The 20,713-nt window shown below is 38.8% G+C and overlaps 1 protein-coding gene and 1 non-coding gene across 2 annotated transcripts in view; both read right to left on the reverse strand.

The window, feature by feature from the left end:
- hzg (herzog) overlaps positions 1–20,713 on the reverse strand; it is a 233,962-nt gene that overhangs the window by 67,318 nt on the left and 145,931 nt on the right. The window lies entirely within an intron of this gene.
- Positions 12,246–12,319, reverse strand: TRNAS-CGA (transfer RNA serine (anticodon CGA)). The gene has a single exon. It is a non-coding gene; the product is annotated as a tRNA-Ser (tRNA).

The raw sequence follows: 20,713 nt of genomic DNA on the forward strand, positions 1-20,713 counted from the left end.
GAAAGAAGTGTCATACTAAAGTGTCGAAAAAAGAGCATTTTTCGGTCAGTTTTACAACTGTGATTCTTGGGCTACACAAACAGCACTGATTATTGGCTCTATAAAATGCCATGGTGTCAGCCGCAAGCGAGTGAAATATGTAGACATTTCTTCAAGAAATCTCAGTCGAAAATACTTCATACGTTCATCTACAGATGGGGACACTGACGTATGCAAAGACATGTTTATGAAGACATTGCAAGTAAACAGTGCTAAAATTCATAGGACACTGCTGAAGGCTAGGACAGGTACAATACAAGACCAACGAGGGGTGCATGAACCACATAATAAAAGTACCTCCAGTACTGTAGACCTCATTAGAGAACACACTGAAAGCTTCCCTGCAGTTTATAGCCACTACACCAGGAAAGATTCAAATAAAAAGTACTTTAATACTAATCTAAATTTAAGTTTAATGTACAGGTTATTTGTTGAGAAAGTTAAACAAGAAGGTTGTGTTCAGAAGATGCCTTGTCAGTTGCTGTATGAGAGAGTCTTCAGGCGTGACTTCAATATAAGCTTCCGTCCTCCTAAAAAGGACACATGCCACACGTGTGATTGTGTGAAAATTCAAATTCAGTCAGCTGAAGCCAGTAATCTTCCTAATGATGTGACACAGTTGAAGGCAAAGCTAGAACTTCATCACCGTAAAGCAGAATGTGCAAGAGATGCTATGAAGAACGATGAATTGAAGAGCAAATCTGAAGATGAACTCAGCGTGATATCATTCGACATGCAGAAGGTAATGTCTTTATCTCGCTTAACCACGAATGAAGTCTACTACAAAAGACAGGTTTCTTGTTTCAATGTAGGAATCCATGATTTCTGCTGTAATAAAGACACTATGCATCTTTCGGATGAGAATATGGCATCCAGAGGTGCACACGAGATAGGATCTTGCATCTTAAAATACATGAAGAGTCATGGAATTAAAGAAGAGCTAATAGCATGGTCAGACAGCTGCAGGGGGCAGAACAGAAATTTCAAGATGGCTTGTTTCTGGATGTTTATGGTCCAGTCTTCAGAGATAAGCATTAAAGAAGTTATCCACAAGTTCGCTGAACCAAGACATTCTTACCTATCTAACGACAGTGCATTTGGAGGTATAGAGAGAAAGCTTAAGTATCACCCAGAGGTCTATGCTCCATCACAGTGGCGTGACAATTTCATGTGCAAGAGTAAGGAAAAATGCTTTTGAAATAAGTGTAATGGAAACAGAAGATTTTAAATGTACTGAAATTCTGCAGCAACATCTTGTCAACCGTAAAAAGAATGATTCAGGTGACAAAGTTGAATGGCTTAAGATCAAAGAAATGAGATTTACGAAAGAAAAGCCTGGCATAATGGATTATAAATACCGTACACTCACAATGAGGCCTATGAATACTTTTCAGCAAACTTCAATTAAAGACTAAAGGGCAGACCAACAAACCTTGGTGAACTTTATCTTCCAACTAGCTGATGTACCCGTGCTTCGCTAGGGATTCTCAGAAAGACTGACTTGGTGGTTTTCCTAACTGAATTCAACATCGATCATTACAAAAACATCTGTAGGAATGTAGCAATTGAAAGCAATGTTATCATATATAATACTCGGTCAAATGAAAAACCGCACACTTTCTCACTTTCAACGAACAGTACTACGGTGCCGATCTAACAGTCCAAAATTCCAGAGGTGGAATAACCAGGTCGCAGACTGCCGTGAACACTCCTCTGTCATTATTCCGTTAAATATACACACTGCTCATTCCAATCAGTGCCTCAGAGTACGGATTGAATAGCTTGAATGCTATGATGAACCAGTGTGTTACGTACCAGTAATGAACCAGAGGAATGGCATGCTAAAGAAGAAAGTTATCTAACTCCCCAGCTACTTCCCGCCAATATACAGGCAGGCTGTTACACTCGGTAGGACTAGGCGTGTTGGCCGTGTGGTTAGGGGCGCACAGGTGTGAGCTTGCGTCTGGGAGATAGTGGATTCGCACCCCACTGCCGGCATCCCTGAAGATGGTATTCCGTGGTTTCCCATTTTCACACCAGTCAGTACCTTAATTAAAGCCAAGGCCACTTCCTTCACACCCCTATTCATTTCCTATCCCATCGTCACCATAAGACCTACCCGTGTCATTGCGACGTAAAGCAAATTTTAAAAACCTCGATACGCTGCAGTAATCCTATCTATCGGGGATGAGTGGAAACAGAAGACAAAAAGCACATCACAACAAACAATGGTCAATGTAATGTTATTGTTGATAAAGTTTATGAGCTTTCTATATTGCAAGCCTTCACGTTAGTTTTCTTTCGATAGGATAGATGAAAGTGAGGAGCCTGGCACAAGTAAGTGGAAGCAATGCCAAGACTCAGCTGAGGGCCACGTGGTCGCCAACCCACGCTCCAAAGTTCAGTGCCCCTGGGGCCCCTTTTAGTCGCCTCTTACGACAGGCAGGGGATTCCGTGGGTGTTATTCTACTGCCCCCACCCACAGGGGGATTTCAGTCCACTTCCTGGAGGTAATGTGACAGTCCATTCCCTGATAATCTTCTCTAGAACGCAAATTAAAGAGAATGCACGGAATTCCATCACCTTGTCTAACTTCCGTTTGGATAGAGAAACTCTCTGAGAGCTCACCTCTAAACTTTACTTTGGAGGTGGTGTTCTTCAGCGTAGCCTGGATTAGTCTGGTGGTCTTCTCATCCAGGCCTAATTTTCATAAGGTGAAGAAGAGGAAACTCTCTGAGAGCTCACCTCTAAACTTTACTTTGGAGGTGGTGTTCTTCAGTGTAGCCTGGATTAGTCTGGTGGTCTTCTCATCCACGCCTAATTCCCATAAGGTGGAGAAGAGGGTCTGCCTATCTATTGAATCATATGCCTTCTGGAAGTCCACTAGTATGACTACCCATTGGTGTTTAAATCTAAGAATTTCATTTTTGTCCGTATTGAATTGAGAATGGAAGATAGGAAACTTAAAAGGGTCCACCTTTTCAATACAAAAATGTTATAGTTTATTTACAACATATATTTACACTTGGAACTAGTTTCGACGCTGTTTGGAGTCATCTTCAGTCAAAATGTGGGAAATAGGCTAGCATGTAGACATTTATATTACACAAGGCGTTACATTAAACAATACACATCTTACGAGGAGATAAAAACAGGGACGGATGTAGAAACAAATGAATTATTGAGAAAGCAAAAGTTATAAATATTAAAAATAACCTTAACCACACATCTTGCAGTGCGAAAATATTCGCCTTGAATGATTCCTGAATACAAAACGCATGCGCACACATTTCTGAAGAGCCAGCAGGCAGGAATGTGTACGCGTGTGTTTTGTATTCAGGAATCATTCAAGGCGAATATTTTCGCACTGCAAGATGTGTGGTTAAGGTTATTTTTAATATTTATAACTTTTGCTTTCTCAATGATTCATTTGTTTCTACATCCGTCCCTGTTTTTATCTCCTCGTAAGATGTGTATTGTTTAATGTAACGCCTTGTGTAATATAAATGTCTACATGCTAGCCTATTTCCCACATTTTGGCTGAAGATGACGCCAAACAGCGTCGAAACTAGTTCCAAGTGTAAATATATGTTGTAAATAAACTATAACATTTTTGTATTGAAAAGGTGGACCCTTTTAAGTTTCCTATCTTCTACCCATTGGTGTCCGCCATGATTCTTGTACCTCAGGATTGTCTTGAGTTTCTGTATCTGCTCTGTGCAAGATCTATTTGCATGAAAACCAGCCTGATATTCACCTAATTGGGAATCTAGTTGACTGACCACTCTGGTTTGCAGGGCTTTAGAAAAGATCTTGTATGTAAGCGATATTAGGGAGATGCCTCTGTAGTTGTCGAGGTCTATCTTACTACCTTTCTTGTGTAGAGGAAGGATCACCGCTGAGGTCCATTCCTCAGGTAAGGTCTCTGTTGCGCAAATATCCTCTATGATCTGATGGATGCTCTGTATGGATTGTTCATCAGCATGTTTCCACATCTCCGCTACTATACCGTCTTCACCTGAGGCCTTGTTATTCTTTAGGCTCTAGATAATGTCACTTATTTCTTCAATGGTTGGCGGTGTGGAGTCTCGGTTTCTGAAAAGAAGCTCAGAGAATGCGAGTCTCTCTTTAGGTTCCTTAGCATTGAGGAGCTGTTTGAAATACTCTGCAAGAGTATCGGTACAATCCTTGTTGAACTGAAGTTTTCCATCAGGTCCACGAAGATGAAGGGTGGGAACTGTGTACTTCGTTGTCTGTTTTCCGAGTTCCCTGTAGAAATCTCTTGAGTTGTGCCTCTTAAAGTCCTCTTCCGCCTGTTGTATTAGAGCATTGTTATGGTTCCTCTTAGCTTGTCGTACTATACTGGCAGTTATTTTCCTTTGAGTAAGGAAGGCCTGGTAGTTAGCCTCATTTTTGCATTGGTTCTGCGTGACACAGGCTCTGCGTCTATCTTCTATAGCATGGTCACATGTAGTGGTCCACCATGGATGTTTTTCTTTGTTGGATGAGGCAGGTATGGTCTTCTGAGCAGCGTCCAGTAGAGCTTTTGTAGGTTGGGCCACCCTTGCTTCTGTGTGTTTTCTTTCAGAGTGACTTTGAAATCACAGTCTTCATCACTCAGTCAGAGGATGTTGAACTTCGGTATTTTAGCCTTTCTGCCGACATTCGGCAGTGATTTAACATTATTTAAATATGCACCAACAACGTCTTGTGACGTAGAAAGGAGAATGTGTTAAGTGATAATCGGAGGTCTTTCATGCCTGATGCTTTGAAGATGAATCTTGTCATACACTTCAATTCCACCCGCAGAGGAGAATGAAAAAGGTATGCGAGTTTGCACTATGGGCTCTGACGCCCTACCATAATGTATTGAAAGACATCTACTTAATTCGTTACTTGGTGCTCAATTTAAACTTTAACGCATTTGAATAATGTTGATGAAATCTGGGCTCAAACGTTCCAAAATATATTTTTTCAAATAGACTAATTCCTAGTTTTCTTGTATTTCAAACCACCAATGCAGGGTGAAAACATGTTCTGACTTTTAAAATGTTGTGTGATCTGATAATCTTAGTGAACTTAGTACTCTATAGGCGTGTATTCACAAAAGTTTGATAAGTGAATCAAGGATAATAGACTGTGAATAATTCCTGCACATGTATATTCAGAAAACTAATATTAAAGTAAGAATAAATAATTTAGTTTACAAATATCTATCAGAGGAATTGCCGTTTCGATTTATAATTTATTTTAAGATGGCCATATTTTGATTAATAATTTTTATGTCATATTTTGTCACTTTTGAGGTCATATTTTGTCATTTTTGAGGTCATATTTGCTTGCTTATTTGGGCTATTTTTAGGTCTTAAAACATTCGAGCCCTAGTCATAGCCAGATTCATGCTTAAACATTAATGTAAAGAAGACCAAAATATTAGTTGTGAGTAAACATCCTGAACAAATTCACACCAACATCATTTACTGACAAGATAGTGGAACAAGTCACCAGTTTCCCCTATCTAGGAAGCCTGATCACCAATGACAACAGGTGCACTTGCCAAACAGGCATTTCGTAATAAGAGAAATCTTTTAATCAGCGCAAATTTAGATTTTGGAATTAGGAAGAAATTTGTGATTTCTTTTGTATGGAGTGTGCTATTGTATAGCTGGGAATCTTGGACAATCAGAGATCAGGATTGGAAATGGCTGGAAGCATTTGAGATGTGGGTCTGGAGACGAATGCTAAGGATTAAATGGATTGAAAAGAGAACAAACAAAAGCGTTCTAGAAGAAATTCAAGGGAAGTGAAAGGGAAAAATCCCTTCAAGACTTGGCACAGAGCCTCCATTATGGATATTATTATAAAAGTAGCTGATGTACCCGTGCTTCGCTATGGAATTCTACATTGTATAAGAATTCTAGGTTAGGTAGTGTACACATTGTGAGCAAGACTGCATTAAATTGCATAGCTCTTAACGTTACCCTAGAAACACGATGGGGAAGTCATCATCTCATATGAAGACTGGGCTAGGGAATTTTCATTATAATGATAGACACTCTCTCTCCATCAGTCACAATCAGGTTGGAGAATTTTCATTATAATGGTAGACACTCTCTCTCAATCAGCCTTTTTACATCCTCAGAAAGACTGTCTGAGTGGTTTTCCCAACTGAAATGAACATAGGTCATACAATGACATCAGCAGGCATGGCGCGATTAAAAGCAATGCTTTCATATGAAATACTCGATCAAATGAAAAACCACACATTTTCAGCCGTGATCCGTGAACATTCTTCGTTTTTGGGGGGGGGGGGGTCCGAATAGTGGAGAGTCCCAGGGCAAAAACTATGCCCTTTTACTAATCTGTTTGCTAGGAGTACCCGATGAGCCGGAAAATCTCAATTCACTACACTGGCGGCGGAAAAAAATTTTTTTTTTTGTTATTTGCTTTACGTCGCACCGACACGGATAGGTCTTATGGCGACGATGAGGGAGGAAGGGGCTAGGAGTGGGAAGGAAGCGGCCGTGGCCTTAATTAAGGTACAGCCCCAGCATTTGCCTGGTGTGAAAATGGGAAACCACGGAAAACCATCTTCAGGGCTGCCGACAGTGGGGTTCGAACCCACGATCTCCCGAATACTGGATACTGGCCGCACTTAAGCGACTGCAGCTATCGAGCTCGGTGAAAAAAAAAAAAAAAAAAAAAAAAAAAAATATCTGACCTGAAGGCAAATTTTTCTTCCAAGCCAGAGGAGAAACACTCCCCCCCCCCCCCCCCCCCCATCTTCACTGCTAATTTGGAATAAAATGCATGTATAATTTAATAAAAGTGAAGATGAAAAAGCTTTTCTTAAGGAACGGCTCTTTTCAGGGTTGAATTTTGAGTTATTTAGTGAATTATGGTGCTATAAATTGGAATAGGCCTAAATTGTAATTCTAGATCAGGTCATGCTGCTGCTGCTGCTACTACTACTAAGTGAGCCTCTGCCTTAAGTGTGCACACTGCTCATTCAAAACAGCGCGTCAGAGTAGGGATCGAATAGCTGGAATACTATGATGAACTAGTGTGTTACGTACCAGCTGTATCAGAATATTTATGAACCAGAGAAATGGCATGCTAAAGAAGAGAGTTTTCTAACTCCCCAGCTATTTCCCGCCAATATTCAGTCAGGCTGTTATACTCTGTCAAGAACGCAGTAGTAATCCTATCTATCAGAGTTGAGTGGCAGCATAAAGGTCTATTCGCACATATCCGTGACGTGTCAGTACCGTGACATACATGACGTCCCAATGATGGCTATCCACACCCATCAGTATTGTTTCAGTTTCAGTTCAGTGATTGCCGGGATGTCAAAGTTTACGGATGTGGAATTGGAGGCTATTGCTATAATCCTAGATGAAGAGAAACAGTGTCAGTTTAAGGAAATGGATACATGAGGCATGGCATAATAGAGAACGTGATGGCGAATTTGCTACCCTGAATAAGGAACGAATTGACGATCAAACTAAATATTATGAATATTTCAAAATGTCTGAAAATTGTTTTAACATATTGCTGAGTAAACTGGAAGTTCATTTAAAATGACAAGACACCCGCTGGAGAAAGGCGATAATACAGAGAGAACGATTAGCAGTTTGTCTCAGGTAAGTGAATAATGCAGTACAAATACAATGAAACAAATATTTACTTAACCACACACATTCAACTTTGCTTGTTTTATATTCCCTAGCGTGTACAAACTTCACAGCAGAACACGTCCGTGAAAGAGCAAAAATATCGTCAGAGACAATACTCACTATCACGGAACGGATACTGCGCTGATACTGATGCAGAAAATATGGCACTGCGCTGGACAAGTGTGAACACGACAGTCAGTTTCAAAGGAATGATATGAATCATCACTGACACGCGCAATTTCACGGAACTGACACGTCACGGATATGTGTGAATAGACCTTAAGAGACAAAGAACATCACAACAAATAATGATCAATGTAATGTTATTGTTGATCAGCGTTATGCGCTTTCGATATTGTAGGCCTTCACATTTAGTTTTCTTCCGACTCTGAAATACCACTCTTATCATAGTCGGTACGGTAAATCTGAATAAAACATAAATGATCGGAAATTGTATTCTCTATAACTTTTGTTATGTAATGCTTCTTGATAGGAGCAATTTTTTTTTTTTTTTTTTTTTTTGGTGTGGCTATTTCTAGCCGGGTGCAGCCCTTGTAAGGCAGACCCTCCATTGAGGGTGGGCAGCATCCGTCATGTATAGATAACTGCATGTTATTGTGGTGGAGGATAGTGTCATGTGTGGTGTGTGAGTTGCAGGGATGTTGGGGACAGCACAAATACCCAGCTCCCGAGCCATTTGAATTAACCAATAAAGGTTAAAATCCCCGATACGGCCGGGAATCGAGCCTGAGAACCTCTGAACTGAAGGCCTGTACGCTAACCATTCAGCCAACTAGTCGATAGAACCAATAACATAGGTACTTAAAAATTTAATTTTAGCTGCCTTCCCCTAAACTACAATTTCATCTAGGGTGAATAAAAGTGTTTAAAGCTTAGACTGTAGTTTCTTATTCCCCAACTCTATATACCGATTTTCATTAAATTCTGTTACCCCATTTCCTAGTGGCTTGGCGTTGAAAAAATGCAAATTCATTAATTTCTGTGTTATAGCCGATACGGTAAAAATGTTCAAGACATAAATGATCAGAAATGTAATTTTATACAACTTTAGTTATGTATTATTTATCAATAGGACCACTAATAATATAAATATTTGAGAATTAAATTTTAGGCCTTCCCTACACTACCATTTCATTCAGCAAGAATAAAATGATTCATAGTCTAGATTGTAGTGGCTCATCCCCCGACTTTACATACCGATTTTCATTAAATTCTCTTAAGTCGTTTTCTCGTGATGTGTGTACATACATACAGAGAGAAATTACGGAAAAGAAAAAAGTGCATTTCCTTGTTACTGTGGACATGACCGATACAGAAATACTATTATTTTCAAATTCAGAGCACTGTACAGACAAAACTCTTATTTTTATAAATATAGATGTAACAAGGAGCTGAGGACAGGAAAGAATGGCTACATAGACAAGGCAGTGCCTCTAGACATTGATGACTACTGCTGTGTTTACTTAGTTGAGAATAGTTTCTATTTTGGTGTGGCCCATACTGGGCGAGTACCTTTTGTTTCTAAGTTGCCACTAGTGTCTTTTGTTGCCATTATCAACCAATTAGCTTACTGCCTGTTTATGCCATTTTATATCAATCAGCACCCAGCCCATCCCTTTATATACTGTGAGTTTGAACCTAATATAACTGTCATGATCTGATCTTGGAGAGTGCAACATAAACTGAGGTCTCCTCCTGGGAGACGACGGATGAGACTGGGGTAGCGGCAGCAAGATAAGCAGAAAATTCAGAAATTTTTCTAATACAATGACAATGTGAGTGAGGCAAAGGGAAGATACCAGTGTTACCCTCTAGTATGTAACTGTTAGGATGTGCTGCATTTACCTGAATTTTAATATGGGGTTTTCTCATTTTCAGTTAGGTCTTATCATGTAGATTTCCGAGGCTGTCTATGGACATGTGTAAACCCCACAAGGGGACTACGTAAATTTAAGGACGTACAAGCGTGAACACTCGATTCTCTTATTCGCTTTGCTTTCTGTTCTCCAAGATTTTTTTTTTCTTTTCCCCCCCCTTTTTAAATTTCTATCGTTCATTTCGGCCTTTCACTTCATTCTTAGTCACCACGTAGTATGCTTATCCTCTGCGTCACCGAGGTTTCTGCTCCGCTAGGTTTTATGACGAGTCATGTGACGAGATTGCTTGAGATGCTCAGCATCTCTTTCATTTTGTTCTCGGCCTTTCTATTTAACTTCGGTTATCCATTCCTTGGCCGTACAGCATGAGGTTTGGCACATGTGTTTCTGAATCTTTAGATCCATTCTGTGTGTCGGGTTCCTTTATGGAATAAAGGTAGCAAGTATAAAAGCGACTTTTAAGTGCAGTAAATGTTCTGGTATTAACTCTTTAAGTGTAATTAGAGGTACCTGAAGTGAATTCTTTGGCCTTTAGGTCATTGGGAACTGAAACTGTAGTTCAGGGTTCAACACCCTTATGAAAACTTACTCAAAACTGAGGGTTTGATTCCCGTCTAATGAACTGATTTTGGAATCTCTAGCTTCTTTTGTAACTTGGTCCATGGATAAATATTCCTTCTGTATTGTAGTTTTATTTGTAAAAAATGAAGACCCTATTATGTTTCAATACCAAAGATATGTGTTGACTTATTGGTCTGGTTAAGACTTGTCTTGTACGGAAAATAGGAGCCTTTTTCTTCCTAGTTGTGTACTAAGCTAAGCTTCAAAGCTTGACTGTTGTTCATTGTCATCTCTTTCAAAAATGTAATTCTTGTTGAAAACTTACTATTGTTGTTGCTTGAAAGCTTATGAACCAAAGAAAAAAAAAAAAAAAGATAACTTAAAAATACATTCTAATTTCAAAAATGTTCTCAATGGTGTTTTGTCTAGTGCCTGGCCCTGCCACTTCTTCCTCTCTCCTACCACAATGAGCATAACAATTATTATTATTATTACCGATTCTTCCGGATTTTATGAAACATGTTGAATACAATCATTAGTAAGGACTATTACATTAAGTTGGATAGGTCTGTTGACTTTCTGCAATTGCTTTTTTGGCTTCCTTCTGTTCAAGATCCACTCAGCGTACGTGATTAGAATTGAGGAGCTATCTGACTGTGAGATGGCGGTCCCGGTCTAGAAAGTCAAGAATAACGGCCGAGAGGATTTGTCGTGCTGACCACACAACACCTCGTAATCTGCAGGTCTTCAGGCTGAGCAGCGGTCGATTGTTAGGCCAAGGCCCTTCAAGGGCTGTAGTGCCATGAGGTTTGGGGTTTGGTTTGGTATAAGGATATAAGATGTTATTTCAGAAATATTCTGTGTGTGTATACGGCTCCTTTGAACCTCATATAACTGATACTCTCTCCACTGGAGAAGTAGTAACTGCAGCAAAAGTTTTTCACCACAACAATGTCCGCCTCTGTTGTGTAATAATTAGTGCTATTAGCTGCCCTTCTCAGAGGAAAGGGTTCAATTCCTGGTACTGGCAGAAATTTAAGAATGATACGAGGGCAGATACGTGATTAAAATGGTACATGCAGCTCAACTCTATGGAGGTGTGCCTAAAAAAGGGCTGGACCACCTCAGGTCACAGAAAAGAGTTTACTTTACCATGAGAATGAAAATTAAGATACTTACTTATACAAATATTTATTAACTTTTCACGGGCGGTGGTCATTTATGGCCGTAGGCAGCAAAGAAAGTAAATAAAAATGCATGAATTTTTTTTTGGAAATTTACTAAAACCATGAAAATATGCCTAAATATACCACATACCTTGTTTAGGAGTGGAAATCCAAATTTGAAACAGTTTGAAGGCAAAATAAAAATTGTAAAATAATTTTCTCATTGGTAGAACAGCACAAGGCACACTCCAATTTATGATGTGACAGGGGTTAACTTAAAGTACACTGTAGTCCGCTATTATGAAATATATGTACAAAAAACTACTTTTAATAATATTTTGGTTTAATTTTTTGTCTTTGTCCATCAAAAAGTGAAAAGATCTGTCAGAAAATAGTCATAGCAGTTGAACCTACGCTGTACACAAACAATATCCTGAATTTGTACGTGTCAAGCTGATGGATCTCCAAAACTCCAATAAATGCCTTTATGAATATTGAATTTTCACGACCACATTGTAATAGAAAGCGACTTTCAACCTATTAGGTCGTGTTACGTACATTAAGTACGTGTTGAAGAGATGTTAAGTACAGAACAAAAATCGCCAACCAGACACCAGTGGGATCCGAACCCACAACCTCCCGATTTCGCGTCGGTTGCTCTACCAATTGAGCTATGGTGGCCTAGGCCATCTTTGTTCTGTTGGAAATGATCTAAGCTACAGGTCTGGTACTACTACCATCACACTGTAGAGTGCGTTTAAGTTGCCCGTTGAGGGACAAGTCAATGAATATCGAATTTTCACGACCACATTGTAATAGAAAGCGACTTTCAACCTATTAGGTCATGTTACGTACATTTAGTACGTGTTGAAGAGATGTTAAGTACAGAACAAATATGGCCAACCAGACACCAGTGGGATCCGAACCCACAACCTCCCGATTTCGTGTCGGTTGCTCTACCAACTGAGCTATGGTGGCCTAGGCCATCTTTGTTCTGTTGGAAATGATCTAAGCTACAGGTCTGGTACTACTACCATCACACTGTAAAGTGCGTTTAAGTTGCCCGTTGAGGGACAAGTCAATGAATATTGAATTTTCACGACCACATTATAATAGAAAGCGACTTTCAACCTATTAGGTCGTGTTACGTACATTTAGTACGTGTTGAAGAGATGTTAAGTACAGAACAAAAATGGCCAACCAGACACCATAGCTGTTGCAAAGTTGCCTTTCACTAAAGCCAAATAATTCTGGCCCATGAAGTAGAATATTTTAAACTTGACTGGACATCAGCTGCTCGGTGACAGTGACGAATAGGGGGCGGACGTTGATGACCTAAAAAAAAAGTCACTGAAAATAATCAATAAAATGCCCTTAAATTTATGTAAAAATGTTACAAAATAAGTAAAAAAAGAAAAGACTAAATATCTGACTAAAATGAATTCTGGTCACTTTAACAATGCTTTTGCAAGAAACAACATAACCCTGTTCTTTCCACTGCACAGTGCTTGTTTTTACAGAAATAATTATTATCCAATTTACTTGGTAGTGTACATAAATAAGGATATAATTTGCTAGCACTCTGGCCCCGAAGAACCTCGGAATACTTGCTGTTCTTTACACTCATTACATCTTTCAGATGTGTTTCTCGTTTAATGTGCAGTTGTACAATGAGCTTCCTTTCTGCACTCAATTTAATATTACACAATTTAGAAAATAAAACTCATCCATCTGTTGGAAAGACGTATTTCCCAAACTTATTCACTAGCTGAATTAAAAATACTCTTTGTGGTGATTTCACTTTTGGCATTTTTCTTCCATACAACTACTTGGGAGGATGATTCTGTGCTGGGGAGCAAAGTTATGTAACTGTTGTTTCCAATCCCTTCTTGGCCTCCAGGTACGATGTGGTGAATGACTGGCTGTAGGGGTGGGGTGCGAAGGCTAGTGCATTTCTTGTGCTTGAGACATGTTAGGAAAAATTTCCTCCTAATTATGTGAGTTCTGTATTGTGTTCCTGCACGTATCTTGGACACACAAGATTCACGGGTATAAATCCTTTCCTTACTAATTAGTCACCAACAACTGAATACCCGCCGGCAAACTGTTGTAACCCTCACCTTTTTAGAATGCTGTGTTTCCATGCATAAACAATGTATGCGGTCAGAGTGAGGCATGTAGGAAGTTATGTTGGCAAACATGTACGTTAAGCACCTTTTTTCTTTTGTTTAAATTTCGCTGCGGGTCGTGCGGGTGCAGAAAAGTATGAACGGAGGAGGAATGTCGTGTGTCGCCAAGTCTTAGTGTGTGCAACGATATAAATAGGGGATGAAAATGCAAAATTAAATATAGTAAATGGAAGAGGAATGAAAAGAAATACAAGCAAAATTTGGGGCAACCATATTTGGCCCACAACAACAAATCAGTGCCTGGAAAAATCCCTGCTCAACAGGTGGGTGCAAAAACGTTGTAAGCCAATGGAAGAAAGTCAACGTGTTTAATGGGAGATTCATATGGCTTATATTTTAATGCATAATCAGAGCTTTTATTATCGACTGTATTATATACGTGTATTCATATACTGTATATGCATATAAACATGTCTTGCTCTCTTTACAGATTGCTACCTGTAAATGTAAATAGCAATGTAGAACACTTAGTTTGGAGGAAAACAAAATGCTGTTTGAAGAATTCTACAATTTAGACTACAATGCACAACACGACATTTAGCTTCGTCATGCACTGAAATTGCAGATATCAAACGCAGGCTGACAGACGAGGCCATTTTGCGCAGACACTGGACGTTCAAGTACTTTTTTTAAAGAAAAAAGCAGAACAAATTCAGGTATGCCAAAAAACCTTATGCACAACATATAGAATTACGGCTCGATGTCTGTAAATGCTCCAAGAGAAGATAATATGCGACATTTCCTTTGAAGACAGAAGTGGTACGCATAAGAATAGTCCAAACGAACTTCAGAACAATGTGAAAGATTTGATAAGAAAACACACCGAGGAGCTACCAAGGCAAGAAAGTCACTACTCCAGACATAAGAATGAAAAGCTCTGAATGAAAATGTTGAATGTTACCAAGCTTTACCAACTTTTTTAAGAAGAGAATCCTACAGTACAATGCAGTGAAAGACCATAGAGAGATATTTTCAGGGGAGAATGTAATTTACGCTTTGGAGTACCGACTCATGTGGGTATTGTTCCTTCAGACTGTTAACAGTGAAAATGAAACCGAAAGAAAGAAAATAGAAGAAGAGAGCAAACTGCACCATTTACGGGTGGAAGTGGCTTATTCAATGCTGCAGAATGATACTGAAAAGGCTACAACAAACAAAACCCCGAGCTCGATAGCTGCAGTCGCTTAAGTGCGGCCAGTATCCAGTATTCAGGAGATAGTAGGTTTGAACCCCACTATCGGCAGCCCTGAAAATGGTTTTCCGTGGTTTCCCATTTTCACACCAGGCAAATGCTGGGGCTGTACCTTAATTAAGGCCACGGTCGCTTCCTTTCCACTCCTAGTCCTTCCCTGTCCCATCGTTGCCATAAAACCTATCTCTGTCGGTGCAACGTTAAAAAAAAAAAAAAAAAACCTATGTTGTCATATGCACAGACCTCCAGCAGGTACTGTACTGTCCTACCCTTACGGCCAGTATTATAATGAGGGTTTAAACTGAAGATTAAGTTAAACTGTAACTTGAGTTTAAACCAATGTTGACTCTTATAATGGCTGGCCTAAGTTAAACTGAGGTGAAGAAGGAAATATACGATCTTGGTAGCAGCAACTTGTGAGAAAAGATGACTATCGATAATGTTTTGCAGTGACTTGCAAGAAAAGATGACTATCGATAATGTTTTTGTTTACTTCTTGTAGGTAAAATGGTGGATAAAAGCAATACACGTTGTCCTAATTTTAGTTGTAAGAAAATAGAATTGCTTGTGCAATTAATACATAAATATTTATGTAGTCCATGAAACAGTGGCCTTTATGAATTCCTGAGAAATCTCGCATTTTAATAAACATACTACGGGAGGCATAAAACCGCAATGCTATTAGTAGCTGACTGAGGGATTCTACAGCATTTCTAAAATAGAAGGAATTCACTTTATTTTCTACAATGTACACTTTTGACATTCATACAGTTCAAAAGTTATTTTTATATTCTTACCTTTTCGTTGCATGTTTTATTTTAGCACCAATTTCCTGAAATAGGGTTATGAGAGTCTGTTTTGTAAGCCTAAACCTATTTAAAAACTATTTTTATTCCATACATGAACGTGACGTCCCCTTGCGCGGAAAACTCGTAGTGCCCGTGGTTGTTCAATAATTTGAACCACTTCTCAATCGTCGCTTAGTATTTCTGCAAATACCGCAAAAATATCTTTAAGATCCATTCCTTCTGCCATGTTGTAAGGTTATGTATTCTTAAACTTCAGTTTAAACGGTAGATGGGTGGCAGTAAAATTAATCTAAAGTTAAACTTAAGATAAGTTTTATAATACACAACTAACAGATAAACCGAAGTTTAAACTGAACCAACAGTTTAAACCTCTATTATAATACCGGCCCTTAACCATTCTGCAGTATTCTATCAACGTCAACTGTCAACTTACAATCAAGCAATACATAATGTCTGAGACAATAAGGTGTGGATGTGTGTATGGCCTGAAAATGTAGCCAGATGTGGATTAGCAGAAATAACCTCTTGCCTCCTGAAGTACATAAACTCTGAATTTTCAGTCCTAAAATTGAGTGAAGAAAGAACTTTAGTGGTGTTGTCAGATCTATGTACAGGGCAGAATAATAACTGAAAACTATTGTTTTGTGTCAGTATCTGCTGAACTTGAAGTACTTCACATCTGTGAAGCAAAAATTTCTAATCATGGGCCACAGCTTTTAGCCTTGTGATTGAGATTTTGCATTAATTGAGAGAAACAAGAAGAACCACTTCGTGTACGAACCGTTTGAATGGGTCCAGGTAATAGCAACTGCAAGACCAAGCAACTCGTTTTTGGTTTGCTATATGCAGCAGGATGATTTTATTGAGCTGAGCGCCATTGAAAAACAAATCCGCAAAGATCCAAATTGCAAAATAACGGACTACGTTTGGATGAAGATATCCTCAAACTCTCCAACAGAACTTCAATGTCGCAAGAGCCATAACTATCTACACTTTGGTACTACACAAAATTAGCGTTACTTTCTAGAGGTAAAAACCAACATCTCAGTTCCGACTGTTACAATAAGCTTGGATAGACTACCCAGACTGTATAAAGACCCATTGCCTGTATCTGCGGAAAAGAAAGCTAATCTTCTAGACAGGTGTTGATACATTCCTGAAGTATCGATGTTTTTATGAGGACCTAAAGATAAAGTGGTGACAATGTAATGTTTATTCATCATTCCAAAACATTCTTGCAACAATATTGCTGGTGTTCAGCGAATTCTGTTAACAATGGGAAGCTCTAACAATGGGTAATGCAAATTAGATGTGTGGTTTCTGTTTCATTAATTTAATACAGAATAAAGACAATAAATCATATTAAAAGCTATAAACATTTTAAGTAGTATAAACGTAACTCGCAAATATGTGCTATTTCCGTAACAGTTAAAACCTTTTTGCACGGACGTCCAACGATCATCTCTTATATCTTGATTTTAAAGTCGCACACTATCAAAATTATTATGCATTAATAACAAGTGAATTCATTTGAACTAATTGTCAATGGCAGAATAAGCATTCACAAACAATTCGCTTGTTTATTTGTTTTTCTTCTCTCCTGAAAAATTTGCATGTTGAGGGTTACAACGTTTTTGCCGGCAGGTAGTCAACTGTTGGTCAGTTTGCTTTGTCACGAAAGATATTTAGCAAATTTAACCAAACCAAACCAAACACTACAGCCCTTGAAGGGCCATGGCCTACCAAGCGACCGCTGCTCAGCCCGAAGGCCTGCAGATTATGAGGTGTCGTGTGGTCAGCACGACGAATCCTCTCGGCCGTTATTCTTGGCTTTCTAGACCGGACCCGCCATTTCACCGTCAGATAGCTCCTCAATTCTAATCGTGTAGGCTGAGTGGACCACGAACCAGCCCTCAGATCCAGGTAAAAATCCCTGACCTGGCCAAGAATTGAACCCGGGGCCTCCGGGTAAGAGGCAGGCACGCTACCCCAACACTACGGGGCCGGCAGCAAATTTAACCATATGTAATAAAAATTTATTATTTTCTAGGTCATATTTTGTAGCCTTTTATCAGTCTGACAAATAATACATGCACAAATTTTTAAAAATGTCTCAAAATTATCTAAAAATTCTTCAAAATGCTATATATTGTCCGAAAACTTTCTTGAAAGTTTAAATAATGACTGGTCATCCCAAATCAGCAAAAAATTCTAAAGAATGCAAAATGAAAACACCTGCCAACTTTCCAAATGGCGTATCAGTAAAATCCCCATACGTCAAAATATGCGGGAATCCAATTCATCAAAATGCGGTAAAGCACGACAAAATTCATGTATTTCCTTCACTGCAGATAATTAAAAATTCATCAGCATTAATATAAAACACTACATGCAACCGAAGACAAAAGGAACAAAATATTTCACTTCAGTTAAACTAACAAATACTGTATCTATAAAATGCATCAATGAAATCTACTTACACAATGTAATTTGTTTATGCACACAACTGATTAAAACTTTGAAGGAAAGAATATGTTGCTGCACATAATAATGCACCCAAGTTATTCACATTATTTACACCATCACACACACATCTTCATTCTGATTTAACAGCTTAAGTTGTGGCTTGCTTTGCTTCATTCAGAAAGTCAATAGAATATGTGTTTGTATAACAAGACTATCAATTTTCCCTCGCCGAGGAAATGCACATTGTGGGCAGCCTTTAAATGTGCAGTGTGGAGGTAATATGTGGTTCACAAAACTAATTATAACTTGATGAAATATAGCCCAACTGTTCATTACCTGCGTATTCTTGGAAGAATACCACATACTTGCTGCTATTTATCGTGGAGAGAACTTTTAAAAACTTTCACGAGAATGGAACTGGGGTCATTATTCTTTTACATTGTCCGATGTGCATTCAGATTCAGTAACCAGTATGGACTCAGTGTGTGAACAGTTTTCATTCATACTTGTTTGGCTGCAGTTCTCTTCGCTTCACGTAATTTGATATTTTCTTAGCAGACACTTGACTTGACATCGTACGTAGCTACGATTTGATTTGATATCACCTAGCATGCTGAGGTGTCTATGTTAATACCTCATACAGTGACATTACTTGGTATTCTCAAAAGGTGATGGTGCTTCTTGTTCAGTGTATATATGAGATCAAAATGGGACGAAGATCTCATAGCCTACTTCTAAATTGTCAGTAGTAGGCTGAGCAGTCTGCAATCTGGATAAAGATGAGGGGAATTGGTGTAGTATTTCCTGGGTGGTGATGTTTTGGAGTAACCAACCAACCTATAGATGGCTGTGGCAAATGGAAGGCTCAGAAGTCAAGATTTAAGAAGTGAGCGTTGTGTTAGATTAGGGATGCACTCAGCAAATAACTGGTTTCAAATCATAACGCTAGTTGGGGCACCTTGTCCTTACTAATTAATATGTTGAGTGAAAATTATGTGTGTTTGAATCTGTTATAACGGATACCACATAAGGAATGTTTATACAGTGTAAATATTATGTTGTTTGTGAAATGGGCAAGATGGAAATGTAATTGTATATTGTGAGTAATATTAGACTTTTGATAAACTTTAATTCTCAGTAAATGTAATAGTTAAGCGTTTTACTCATGGAGTGAAAACCTGGCATGTTACCTAAATTTAATTTCAGGGGTAGACAGGTAAGGTTATATAGCAAGTTTGGAGCATTGTCAGCCTGATGACCGTCGCCTTGGGAGAGGGAGTTCTGTCATGCTCTTTGAGTCAATTATTCCTGTAAATTGTTTGCAGGTGGTGCCCAGTTTACTTATTTAAACCTTATCCTAGTAAGTATTCATTCATGCAGTATTTTCTGTTTCACCAACCAGTTACAGGTCTTTAAAATGGAAATGCCTTCCAGAGTTCTATTGGACATCGATGACCTGAACTGTGTCTTGTTCTTCTTAATCAAGCTAAAAATTTGTTCACACTCTGCATTACTATGTGATATGATAGGAACAGACAACATGAATCTTTATTTACATTTATTTATAATGTCCATCAGTTTCACGGGTATTCAACAACTGTGCCCATTTTGAATCATTTGTAGCTTGGTTACTTACAACACTAGATACTGTAAGTCGTCTATCTGAAGAGCCGCAAACTGGCTTTGGAGTTCATTCACAGCATCCTGGCATTGGAGTTCATTGACAGCATCATCTCTTGTTTCATATTCTATTTTACACATAATAACAGGAAACTTCTCCAAAAACAAATTAACAGAAGAAAACTGTGCCTTTTCAATGGCATTAAGTTTAGCAACCTCTGCATGTTTTAGCACATCATTCTCAAAAAGGAACTTATTAAACATGCAGTCACAGGCTGCACAGAAATAGTTTCTGACTGATGAGAAATGATGATGATGATGATTGTTGTTTTAAGGGGCCTAACATCTAGGTCATTGGCCCCTGATGGTACGAAATGAGACGAAATGCAATGACAAAATAAAAATTCAAAATCCTTCACTGACCAGAATTCAAAGCGTGAGGACGAAAAAAGAACGGAAAGATATGAAGTTAAAACAATCAGTGGAGATGACCTGCAATGCCTCAGTCACAGAAACTGATGAAAAACATTAGTAAGACTGACCAAGGGACTGCTTCTACAGCTCAATACTAAATCGATGATGCTTGCAAGCTGAAGGTATCAAAATATATGTCAGTGACCTCTCATAGTGGTACTTATCTCTTGGAAAGTAGAACCATGGTATTTGACATGGTGCGGTACTAATCAAAAGTATCGTAGACTCGCGGTATTCCACACATTACGGTACTACTCACAGGTAATGACATTCGCACATGTAATACAGACCTATGGTGATTCACACATAGCGGTGCCATTTACAGGCAACACAAACCTATGGTTTTCATCACATAAGTGTACCAACCACAGGGACTCGTACTATCCTGTGGTGTTTCTTATATCGTGGGTACTAATCATGGGCAAGCCAGAATCCTGGTGTCGCTCATATAGTGCAACTAATTACAGGTACTGTAAAGGCCTGACCACAGGGTGCTCCTGATTGCTACTAATCAAAAACCTATTTGGTACCTACCATAGTGGTACTACGCGCAAGTAATAGTGACCAATGGTGTTCCCCACGTGGTGGTACTAATCACAAGTAGTTTCATGGTTCTAATCCTA

This window comes from Anabrus simplex, chromosome 7, assembly GCF_040414725.1.
Source record: "Anabrus simplex isolate iqAnaSimp1 chromosome 7, ASM4041472v1, whole genome shotgun sequence".
NCBI lineage: Eukaryota > Metazoa > Arthropoda > Insecta > Orthoptera > Tettigoniidae > Anabrus > Anabrus simplex.